Here is a 12,840-nt window from a genome sequence, read left to right on the forward strand (position 1 = left end):
AAGAATAGTGAGCAAGGGGTACAAGTCTGGATTCCACTAGTAACTTACGGTGAGACCCAAAGTTACTTGAAATTTGCAAATAACAAGGGGGGTCCTGGGAGACTCTCTGCCAGACATGAGTCCTGGTTACAAGAGCCTTACCCAGAGTCTTTAGCTCACTATCTTTCACAGAGAAGAAATATCCCAAACATATCAGTCTTTGTCCTGCCCTGGGGCAGTCCAGCACCGAAATGCTAGGTAATTCTCCTCTGAACAAGAGTACCAAAGGCAACCCCAGACACGTGTTTGGGTCTGGTTGAACCTCATCAGTAGGTTGTAGCTGTGCCTCTCTAACAATAGTGAGCTAGGGGTCCACGTCTGGATGCCCCTAGTAACTTAGGGTGAGACCCAAAGTTACTTGAAATATGCAAATAACAAGAGGGGTCCTGGGGACTCTCTGCCAGACATGAGTCCTGGTTAAAAGAGCCTTACCCAGAGTCTTTAGCTCACTATCTTTCACAGAGAAGAAATATCCCAAACATATCAGTCTTTGTCCTGCCCTGGGGCAGTCCAGCACCAAAATGCTAGGCAATTCTCCTCTGAAAAAGAGTACCAACAGCAACCCCAGACATGTGTTTCGTTCTGGTTAACCTCATCAATAGGGTGTAGCTGTGCCTCTCTAAGAATAGTGAGCAAGGGGTCCTCGTCTGGATTCCCCTAGTAACTTAGGGTGAGACCCAAAGTTACTTGAAATTTGCAAATAACAAGGGGGGTCCTGGGAGACTCTCTGCCAGACATGAGTCCTGGTTACAAGAGCCTTACCCAGAGTATTTAGCTCACTATCATTCACAGAGAAGAAATATCCCAAACATATCAGTCTTTGTCCTGCCCTGGGGCAGTCCAGGACCAAAATGCTAGGCAATTCTCCTCTGAACAAGAGTACCAACAGCAACCCCAGACACGTGTTTCGTTCTGGTTAACCTCATCAATAGGGTGTAGCTGTGCCTCTCTAAGAATAGTGAGCAAGGGGTCCTCTTCTGGATTCCCCTAGTAACTTAGGGTGAGACCCAAAGTTACTTGAAATTTGCAAATAACAAGGGGGGTCCTGGGAGACTCTCTGCCAGACATGAGTCCTGGTTACAAGAGCCTTACCCAGAGTCTTCAGCTCACTATCTTTCACAGAGAAGAAATATCCCAAACATATAAGTCTTTGTCCTGCCCTGGGGCAGTCCAGCACGGAAATGCTAGGCAATTCTCCTCTGAACAAGAGTACCAACAGCAACCCCAGACAGTTGTTACGGTCTGGTTGAACCTCATCAGTAGGGTGTAGCTGTGCCTCTCTAAGAATGGTGAGCAACGGGTCCACGTCTGGATTCCCCTAGTAACTTAGGGTGAGACCCAAAGTTACTTGAAATATGCACATAGCAAGGGGGCTTCCTGGGAGACTCTCTGCCAGATATGAGTCCTGGTTACAAGAGCCTTACCCAGAGTATTTAGCTCACTATCTTTCACAGAGAAGAAATATCCCAAACATATCAGTCTTTGTCCTGCCCTGGGGCAGTCCAGCACCGAAATGCTAGGTAATTCTCCTCTGAACAAGAGTACCAAAGGCAACCCCAGACACGTGTTTGGGTCTGGTTGAACCTCATCAGTAGGTTGTAGCTGTGCCTCTCTAACAATAGTGAGCTAGGGGTCCACGTCTGGATGCCCCTAGTAACTTAGGGTGAGACCCAAAGTTACTTGAAATATGCAAAAACCAAGAGGGGTCCTGGGAGACTCTCTGCCAGACATGAGTCCTGGTTAAAAGAGCCTTACCCAGAGTATTTAGCTCACTATCTTTCACAGAGAAGAAATATCCCAAACATATCAGTCTTTGTCCTGCCCTGGGGCAGTTCAGCACCGAAATCCAAGGCAATTCTCCTCTGAACAAGAGTACCAACAGCAACCCCAGACACGTGTTTCGGTCTGGTTGAACCTCATCAGTAGGGTGTAGCTGTGCCTCTCTAAGAATAGTGAGCTAGGGGTCCACGTCTGGATTCCACTAGTAAATTACGGTGAGACCCAAAGTTACTTGAAATTTGCAAATAACAAGGGGGGTCCTGGGAGACTCTCTGCCAGACATGAGTCCTGGTTACAAGAGCCTTACCCAGAGTCTTTAGCTCACTATCTTTCACAGAGAAGAAATATCCCAAACATATCAGTCTTTGTCCTGCCCTGGGGCAGTCCAGCACCGAAATGCTAGGTAATCCTCCTCTGAACAAGAGTACCAAAGGCAACCCCAGACACGTGTTTGGGTCTGGTTGAACCTCATCAGTAGGTTGTAGCTGTGCCTCTCAAACAATAGTGAGCAAGGGGTCCTTGTCTGGATTCCCCTAGTAACTTAGGGTGAGACCCAAAGTTACTTGAAATATGCACATAGTAAGGGGGCGTCCTGGGAGACTCTCTGCCAGACATGAGTCCTGGTTACAAGAGCCTTACCCAGAGTCTTTAGCTCACTATCTTTCACAGAGTAGAAACATCCCAACCATATCAGTCTTTGTCCTGCCCTGGGACAGTCCAGCACCGAAATGCTAGACAATTCTCCTCTGAACAAGAGTGCCAACAGCAACCCCAGACACGTGTTTCGGTCTAATTGAACCTCATCAGTAGGGTGTAGCTGTGCCTCTCTAAGAATAGTGAGCAAGGGGTCCACGTCTGGATTCCCCTTGTAACTTAGGGTGAGACCCAAAGTTATTTGAAATATGCAAATAACAAGGGGGGCACTGGGAGACTCTCTGCCAGACATGCGTCCTGGTTACAAGAACCTTACCCAGAGTCGTTAGCTCACTATCTTTCATAGAGAAAAAATATCCCAAACATATCAGTCTTTATCCTGCCCTGGGGCAGTCCAGCACCGAAATGCTAGGCAATTCTCCTCTGAACAAGAGTACTAAGAGCAACCCCAGACACGTGTTTCGGTCTGGTTGAATCTCATCAGTAGGGTGTAGCTGTGCCTCTCTAAGAATAGTGAGCAAGGGGTACAAGTCTGGATTCCACTAGTAACTTACGGTGAGACCCAAAGTTACTTGAAATTTGCAAATAACAAGGGGGGTCCTGGGAGACTCTCTGCCAGACATGAGTCCTGGTTACAAGAGCCTTACCCAGAGTCTTTAGCTCACTATCTTTCACAGAGAAGAAATATCCCAAACATATCAGTCTTTGTCCTGCCCTGGGGCAGTCCAGCACCGAAATGCTAGGTAATTCTCCTCTGAACAAGAGTACCAAAGGCAACCCCAGACACGTGTTTGGGTCTGGTTGAACCTCATCAGTAGGTTGTAGCTGTGCCTCTCTAACAATAGTGAGCTAGGGGTCCACGTCTGGATGCCCCTAGTAACTTAGGGTGAGACCCAAAGTTACTTGAAATATGCAAATAACAAGAGGGGTCCTGGGGACTCTCTGCCAGACATGAGTCCTGGTTAAAAGAGCCTTACCCAGAGTCTTTAGCTCACTATCTTTCACAGAGAAGAAATATCCCAAACATATCAGTCTTTGTCCTGCCCTGGGGCAGTCCAGCACCAAAATGCTAGGCAATTCTCCTCTGAAAAAGAGTACCAACAGCAACCCCAGACATGTGTTTCGTTCTGGTTAACCTCATCAATAGGGTGTAGCTGTGCCTCTCTAAGAATAGTGAGCAAGGGGTCCTCGTCTGGATTCCCCTAGTAACTTAGGGTGAGACCCAAAGTTACTTGAAATTTGCAAATAACAAGGGGGGTCCTGGGAGACTCTCTGCCAGACATGAGTCCTGGTTACAAGAGCCTTACCCAGAGTATTTAGCTCACTATCATTCACAGAGAAGAAATATCCCAAACATATCAGTCTTTGTCCTGCCCTGGGGCAGTCCAGGACCAAAATGCTAGGCAATTCTCCTCTGAACAAGAGTACCAACAGCAACCCCAGACAAGTGTTTCGTTCTGGTTAACCTCATCAATAGGGTGTAGCTGTGCCTCTCTAAGAATAGTGAGCAAGGGGTCCTCTTCTGGATTCCCCTAGTAACTTAGGGTGAGACCCAAAGTTACTTGAAATTTGCAAATAACAAGGGGGGTCCTGGGAGACTCTCTGCCAGACATGAGTCCTGGTTACAAGAGCCTTACCCAGAGTCTTCAGCTCACTATCTTTCACAGAGAAGAAATATCCCAAACATATAAGTCTTTGTCCTGCCCTGGGGCAGTCCAGCACGGAAATGCTAGGCAATTCTCCTCTGAACAAGAGTACCAACAGCAACCCCAGACAGTTGTTACGGTCTGGTTGAACCTCATCAGTAGGGTGTAGCTGTGCCTCTCTAAGAATGGTGAGCAACGGGTCCACGTCTGGATTCCCCTAGTAACTTAGGGTGAGACCCAAAGTTACTTGAAATATGCACATAGCAAGGGGGCTTCCTGGGAGACTCTCTGCCAGATATGAGTCCTGGTTACAAGAGCCTTACCCAGAGTATTTAGCTCACTATCTTTCACAGAGAAGAAATATCCCAAACATATCAGTCTTTGTCCTGCCCTGGGGCAGTCCAGCACCGAAATGCTAGGTAATTCTCCTCTGAACAAGAGTACCAAAGGCAACCCCAGACACGTGTTTGGGTCTGGTTGAACCTCATCAGTAGGTTGTAGCTGTGCCTCTCTAACAATAGTGAGCTAGGGGTCCACGTCTGGATGCCCCTAGTAACTTAGGGTGAGACCCAAAGTTACTTGAAATATGCAAAAACCAAGAGGGGTCCTGGGAGACTCTCTGCCAGACATGAGTCCTGGTTAAAAGAGCCTTACCCAGAGTCTTTAGCTCACTATCTTTCACAGAGAAGAAATATCCCAAACATATCAGTCTTTGTCCTGCCCTGGGGCAGTTCAGCACCGAAATCCAAGGCAATTCTCCTCTGAACAAGAGTACCAACAGCAACCCCAGACACGTGTTTCGGTCTGGTTGAACCTCATCAGTAGGGTGTAGCTGTGCCTCTCTAAGAATAGTGAGCTAGGGGTCCACGTCTGGATGCCCCTAGTAACTTACGGTGAGACCCAAAGTTACTTGAAATATGCAAAGAACAAGGGGGGTCCTGGGAGAATCTCTGCCAGACATGAGTCCTGGTTACAAGAGCCTTACCCAGAGTCTTTAGCTCACTATCTTTCACAGAGTAGAAATATCCCAAACATATCAGTCTTTGTCCTGCCCTGGGGCAGTCCAGCACCGAAATGCCAGGCAATTCCCCTCTGAACAAGAGTACCAACAGCAACCCCAGACACGTGTTTAGGTCTGGTTGAAACTCATCAGTAGGGTGTAGCTGTGCCTCTCTAAGAATTGTGAGCTAGGGGTCCACGTCTGGATGCCCCTAGTAACTTAGGGTGAGACCCAAAGTTACTTGAAATATGCAAATAACAAGGGGGGTCCTGGGAGACTCTCTGCCAGACATGAGTCCTGGTTACAAGAGCCTTAGCCAGAGTCTTTAGCTCACATCTTTCACAGAGAAGAAATATCCCAAACATATCATTCTTTGTCCTGCCCTGGGGCAGTCCAGCACCGAAATGCTAGGCAATTCTCCTCTGAACAAGAGTACCAACAGCAACCCCAGACACATGTTTCGGTCTGGTTGAATCTCATCAGTAGGGTGTAGCTGTGCCTCTCTAAGAATAGTGAGCAAGGTGTCAATTTCTGGATTCCCCTATTAACTTAGGGTGAGACCCAAAGTTACTTGAAATATGCAAATAACAAGGGGGGTCCTGGGAGACTCTCTGCCAGACATGAGTCCTGGTTACAAGAGCCTTACCCAGAATCGTTAGCTCACTATATTTCACAGAGAAGAAATATCCCAAACATATCAGTCTTTGTCCTGCCCTGGGGCAGTCCAGCACCGAAAAGCTAGGCAATTCTCCTCTGAACAAAAGCACCAACAGCAACCCCAGACACGTGTTTCGGTCTGGTTGAACCTCATCAGTAGGGTGTAGCTGTGCCTCTCTAAGAATAGTGAGCAAGGGGTCCACGTCTGGATTCCCCTAGTAACTTAGGGTGAGACCCAAAGTTACTTGAAATTTGCAAATAACAAGGGGGGTCCTGGGAGACTCTATGCCAGACATGAGTCCTGGTTACAAGAGCCTTACCCAGAGTCTTCAGCTCACTATCTTTCACAGAGAAGAAATATCCCAAACATATCAGTCTTTGTCCTGCCCTGGGGCAGTCCAGCACCACAATGCTAGGCAATTCTCTTCTGAACAAGAGGACCAACAGCAACCCCAGACACGTGTTTCGTTCTGGTTAACCTCATCAGTAGGGTGTAGCTGTGCCTCTCTAAGAATAGTGAGCAACGGTTCCACGTCTGGATTCCCCTAGTAACTTAGGGTGAGACCCAAAGTTACTTGAAATATGCAAATAACAAGGGGGTCCTGGGAGACTCTCTGCCAGACATGAGTCCTGGTTACAGGAGCCTTACCCAGAGTCTTTATCTCACTTTCTTTCACAGAGAAGAAATATCCCACACATATCAGTCTTTGTCCTGCCCTGGGGCAGTCCAGCACCGAAATGCTAGGCAATTCTCCTCTGAACAAGAGTACGAACAGCAACCCCAGACACGTGTTTCGATCTGGTTGAACCTCATCAGTAGGGTGTAGCTGTGGCTCTCTAAGAATAGTGAGCAAGGGGTCCACCTCTGGATTCCCCTAGTAACTTAGGGTGAGACCCAAAGTTACTTGAAATGTGCAAATAACAAGAGGGGTCCTGGGAGACTCTCTGCCAGACATGAGTCCTGGTTACAAGAGCCTTACCCAGAGTCTTCAGCTCACTATCTTTCACAGAGAAGACATATCCCAAACATATCAGTCTTTGTCCTGCCCTGGGGCAGTCCAGCACCAAAATGCTAGGCAATTCTCCTCTGAACAAGAGTACCAACAGCATCCCCAGACACGTGTTTCATTCTGGTTAACCTCATCAATAGGGTGTAGCTGTGCCTCTCTAAGAATAGTGAGCAAGGGGTCCTCGTCTGGATTCCCCTAGTAACTTAGGGTGAGACCCAAAGTTACTTGAAATTTGCAAATAACAAGGGGGGTCCTGGGAGACTCTCTGCCAGACATGAGTCCTGGTTACAAGAGCCTTACCCAGAGTATTTAGCTCACTATCTTTCACAGAGAAGAAATATCCCAAACATATCAGTGTTTGTACTGCCCTGGGGCAGTCCAGGACCAAAATGCTAGGCAATTCTCCTCTGAACAAGAGTACCAAGAGCAACCCCAAACACGTGTTTCGTTCTGGTTAACCTCATCAGTAGGGTGTAGCTGTGCCTCCCTAAGAATAGTGAGCAAGGGGTCCACGTCTGGATTACCCTAGTAACTTAGGGTGAGACCCAAAGTTACTTGAAATTTGCAAATAACAAGGGGGGTCCTGGGAGACTCTATGCCAGACATGAGTCCTGGTTACAAGAGCCTTACCCAGAGTCTTCAGCTCACTATCTTTCACAGAGAAGAAATATCCCAAACATATCAGTCTTTGTCCTGCCCTGGGGCAGTCCAGCACCACAATGCTAGGCAATTCTCTTCTGAACAAGAGGACCAACAGCAACCCCAGACACGTGTTTCGTTCTGGTTAACCTCATCAGTAGGGTGTAGCTGTGCCTCTCTAAGAATAGTGAGCAAGGGGTCCACGTCTGGATTCCCCTAGTAACTTAGGGTGAGACCCAAAGTTACTTGAAATATGCAAATAACAAGGGGGTCCTGGGAGACTCTCTGCCAGACATGAGTCCTGGTTACAGGAGCCTTACCCAGAGTCTTTAGCTCACTTTCTTTCACAGAGAAGAAATATCCCACACATATCAGTCTTTGTCCTGCCCTGGGGCAGTCCAGCACCGAAATGCTAGGCAATTCTCCTCTGAACAAGAGTACGAACAGCAACCCCAGACACGTGTTTCGATCTGGTTGAACCTCATCAGTAGGGTGTAGCTGTGGCTCTCTAAGAATAGTGAGCAAGGGGTCCACCTCTGGATTCCCCTAGTAACTTAGGGTGAGACCCAAAGTTACTTGAAATGTGCAAATAACAAGAGGGGTCCTGGGAGACTCTCTGCCAGACATGAGTCCTGGTTACAAGAGCCTTACCCAGAGTCTTCAGCTCACTATCTTTCACAGAGAAGACATATCCCAAACATATCAGTATTTGTCCTGCCCTGGGGCAGTCCAGCACCAAAATGCTAGGCAATTCTCCTCTGAACAAGAGTACCAACAGCATCCCCAGACACGTGTTTCGTTCTGGTTAACCTCATCAATAGGGTGTAGCTGTGCCTCTCTAAGAATAGTGAGCAAGGGGTCCTCGTCTGGATTCCCCTAGTAACTTAGGGTGAGACCCAAAGTTACTTGAAATTTGCAAATAACAAGGGGGGTCCTGGGAGACTCTCTGCCAGACATGAGTCCTGGTTACAAGAGCCTTACCCAGAGTATTTAGCTCACTATCTTTCACAGAGAAGAAATATCCCAAACATATCAGTGTTTGTACTGCCCTGGGGCAGTCCAGGACCAAAATGCTAGGCAATTCTCCTCTGAACAAGAGTACCAAGAGCAACCCCAGACACGTGTTTCGTTCTGGTTAACCTCATCAGTAGGGTGTAGCTGTGCCTCCCTAAGAATAGTGAGCAAGGGGTCCACGTCTGGATTACCCTAGTAACTTAGGGTGAGACCCAAAGTTACTTGAAATTTGCAAATAACAAGGACTCTCTGCCAGACATGACTCCTGGTTACAAAAACCTTACCCAGAGTCTTTAGCTCACTATCTTTCACAGAGAAGAAATATCCCAAACATATCAGTCTTTGTCCTGCCCTGGGGCAGTCCAGCACGGAAATGCTAGGCAATTCTCCTCTGAACAAGAGTACCAACAGCAACCCCAGACAGTTGTTACGGTCTGGTTGAACCTCATCAGTAGGGTGTAGCTGTGCCTCTCTAAGAATGGTGAGCAACGGGTCCACGTCTGGATTCCCCTAGTAACTTAGGGTGAGACCCAAAGTTACATGAAATATGCAAATAGCAAGGGGGCGTCCTGGGATACTCTCTGCCAGACATGAGTCCTGGTTACAAGAGCCTTACCCAGAGCATTTAGCTCACTATCTTTCACAGAGAAGAAATATCCCAAACATATCAGTCTTTGTCCCGCCCTGGGGCAGTCCTGCACCAAAATGCTAGACAATTCTCCTCTGAACAAGAGTACCAACAGCAACCCCAGACACGTGTTTCGGTCTGGTTGAACCTCATCAGTAGGGTGTAGCTGTGGCTCTCTAAGAATAGTGAGCAAGGGGTCCACCTCTGGATTCCCCTAGTAACTTAGGGTGAGACCCAAAGTTACTTGAAATTTGCAAATAACAAGGGGGGTCCTGGGAGACTCTCTGCCAGACATGAGTCCTTGTTACAAGAGCATTACCCAGAGTATTTAGCTCACTATCTTTCACAGAGAAGAAATATCCCAAACATATCAGTGTTTGTACTGCCCTGGGGCAGTCCAGGACCAAAATGCTAGGCAATTCTCCTCTGAACAAGAGTACCAAGAGCAACCCCAGACACGTGTTTCGTTCTGGTTAACCTCATCAGTAGGGTGTAGCTGTGCCTCCCTAAGAATAGTGAGCAAGGGGTCCACGTCTGGATTCCCCTAGTAACTTAGGGTGAGACCCAAAGTTACTTGAAATTTGCAAATAACAAGGGGGGTCCTGGGAGACTCTCTGCCAGACATGAGTCCTGGTTACAAGAGCATTACCCAGAGTATTTAGCTCACTATCTTTCACAGAGAAGAAATATCCCAAACATATCAGTCTTTGTCCTGCCCTGGGGCAGTCCAGCACGGAAATGCTAGGCAATTCCCCTCTGAACAAGAGTACCAACAGCAACCCCAGACAGTTGTTATGGTCTGGTTGAACCTCATCAGTAGGGTGTAGCTGTGCCTCTCTAAGAATGGTGAGCAACGGGTCCACGTCTGGATTCCCCTAGTAACTTAGGGTGAGACCCAAAGTTACTTGAAATATGCACATAGCAAGGGGGCTTCCTGGGAGACTCTCTGCCAGACATGAGTCCTGGTTACAAGAGCCTTACCCAGAGTATTTAGCTCACTATCTTTCACAGAGAAGAAATATCCCAAACATATCAGTCTTTGTCCTGCCCTGGGGCAGTCCAGGACCAAAATGCTAGGCAATTCTCCTCGGAACAAGAGTACCAACAGCATCCCCAGACACGTGTTTCTGTCTGGTTGAACCTCATCTGTAGGTTGTAGCTGTGCCTCTCTAAGAATAGTGAGCTAGGGGTCCACGTCTGGATCCCCCTAGTAACTTAGGGTGAGACCCAAAGTTACTTGAAATATGCAAATAACAAGGGGGGTCCTGGGAGACTCTCTGCCAGACATGAGTCCTGGTTAAAAGAGCCTTACCCAGAGTCTTTAGCTCACTATCTTTCACAGAGAAGAAATATCCCAAACATATCAGTGTTTGTCCTGCCCTAGGGCATTCCAGCACCGAAATCCAAGGCAATTCTCCTCTGAACAAGAGTACCAACAGCAACCCCAGACACGTGTTTCGGTCTGGTTGAACCTCATCAGTAGGGTGTAGCTGTGCCTCTCTAAGAATAGTGAGCTAGGGGTCCACGTCTGGATGCCCCTAGTAACTTACGGTGAGACCCAAAGTTACTTGAAATATGCAAATAACAAGGGGGGTCCTGGGAGACTCTCTGCCAGACATGAGTCCTGGTTACAAGAGCCTTACCCAGAGTCTTTAGCTCACTGTCTTTCACAGAGAAGAAATATCCCAAACATATCAGTCTTTATCCTGCTCTGGGGCAGTCCAGCACCGAAATGCTAGGCAATCCTCCTCTGAACAAGAGTACCAACAGCAACCCCAGACACGTGTTTCGGTCTAGTTGAACCTCATCAGTAGGGTGTAGCTGTGCCTCTCTAAGAATAGTGAGCAAGGGGTCCACGTCTGGATTCCCCTAGTAACTTACGGTGAGACCCAAAGTTACTTGAAATATGCAAATAACAAGGGGGGTCCTGGGAGACTCTCTGCCAGACATGAGTCCTGGTTACAAGAGCCTTACCCAGAATCGTTAGCTCACTATATTTCACAGAGAAGAAATATCCCAAACATATCAGTCTTTGTCCTGCCCTGGGGCAGTCCAGCACCGAAAAGCTAGGCAATTCTCCTCTGAACAAAAGCACCAACAGCAACCCCAGACACGTGTTTCGGTCTGGTTGAACCTCATCAGTAGGGTGTAGCTGTGCCTCTCTAAGAATAGTGAGCAAGGGGTCCACGTCTGTATTCCCCTAGTAACTTAGGGTGAGACCCAAAGTTACTTGAAATTTGCAAATAACAAGGGGGGTCCTGGGAGACTCTCTGCCAGACATGAGTCCTGGTTACAAGAGCCTTACCCAGAATTGTTAGCTCACTATATTTCACAGAGAAGAAATATCCCAAACATATCAGTCTTTGTCCTGCCCTGGGGCAGTCCAGCACCGAAAAGCTAGGCAATTCTCCTCTGAACAAAAGCACCAACAGCAACCCCAGACACGTGTTTCGGTCTGGTTGAACCTCATCAGTAGGGTGTAGCTGTGCCTCTCTAAGAATAGTGAGCAAGGGGTCCACGTCTGGATTCCCCTAGTAACTTAGGGTGAGACCCAAAGTTACTTGAAATTTGCAAATAACAAGGGGGGTCCTGGGAGACTCTATGCCAGACATGAGTCATGGTTACAGGAGCCTTACCCAGAGTCTTTAGCTCACTTTCTTTCACAGAGAAGAAATATCCCACACATATCAGTCTTTGTCCTGCCCTGGGGCAGTCCAGCACCGAAATGCTAGGCAATTCTCCTCTGAACAAGAGTACGAACAGCAACCCCAGACACGTGTTTCGGTCTGGTTGAACCTCATCAGTAGAGTGTAGATGTGGCTCTCTAAGAATAGTGAGCAAGGGGTCCACCTCTGGATTCCCCTAGTAACTTAGGGTGAGACCCAAAGTTACTTGAAATTTGCAAATAACAAGGGGGGTCCTGGGAGACTCTATGCCAGACATGAGTCCTGGTTACAGGAACCTTACCCAGAGTCTTTAGCTCACTTTCTTTCACAGAGAAGAAATATCCCACACATATCAGTCTTTGTCCTGCCCTGGGGCAGTCCAGCACCGAAATGCTAGGCAATTCTCCTCTGAACAAGAGTACGAACAGCAACCCCAGACACGTGTTTCGTTCTGGTTAACCTCATCAATAGGGTGTAGCTGTGCCTCTCTAAGAATAGTGAGCAAGGGGTCCTCGTCTGGATTCCCCTAGTAACTTAGGGTGAGACCCAAAGTTACTTGAAATTTGCAAATAACAAGGGGGGTCCTGGGAGACTCTCTGCCAGACATGAGTCCTGGTTACAAGAGCCTTACCCAGAGTATTTAGCTCACTATCTTTCACAGAGAAGAAATATCCCAAACATATCAGTGTTTGTCCTGCCCTGGGGCAGTCCAGGACCAAAATGCTAGGCAATTCTCCTCTGAACAAGAGTACCAAGAGCAACCCCAGACACGTGTTTCGTTCTGGTTAACCTCATCAGTAGGGTGTAGCTGCCCTCCCTAAGAATAGTGAGCAAGGGGTCCACGTCTGGATTACCCTAGTAACTTAGGGTGAGACCCAAAGTTACTTGAAATTTGCAAATAACAAGGACTCTCTGCCAGACATGACTCCTGGTTACAAAAACCTTACCCAGAATCTTTAGCTCACTATCTTTCACAGAGAAGAAATATCCCAAACATATCAGTCTTTGTCCTGCCCTGGGGCAGTCCAGCACGGAAATGCTAGGCAATTCTCCTCTGAACAAGAGTACCAACAGCAACCCCAGACAGTTGTTATGGTCTGGTTGAACC

This window comes from Ambystoma mexicanum, chromosome 8 (assembly GCF_040938575.1).
Source record: "Ambystoma mexicanum isolate Mex_15411 chromosome 8, UKY_AmexF1_1, whole genome shotgun sequence".
Lineage (NCBI taxonomy): Eukaryota > Metazoa > Chordata > Amphibia > Caudata > Ambystomatidae > Ambystoma > Ambystoma mexicanum.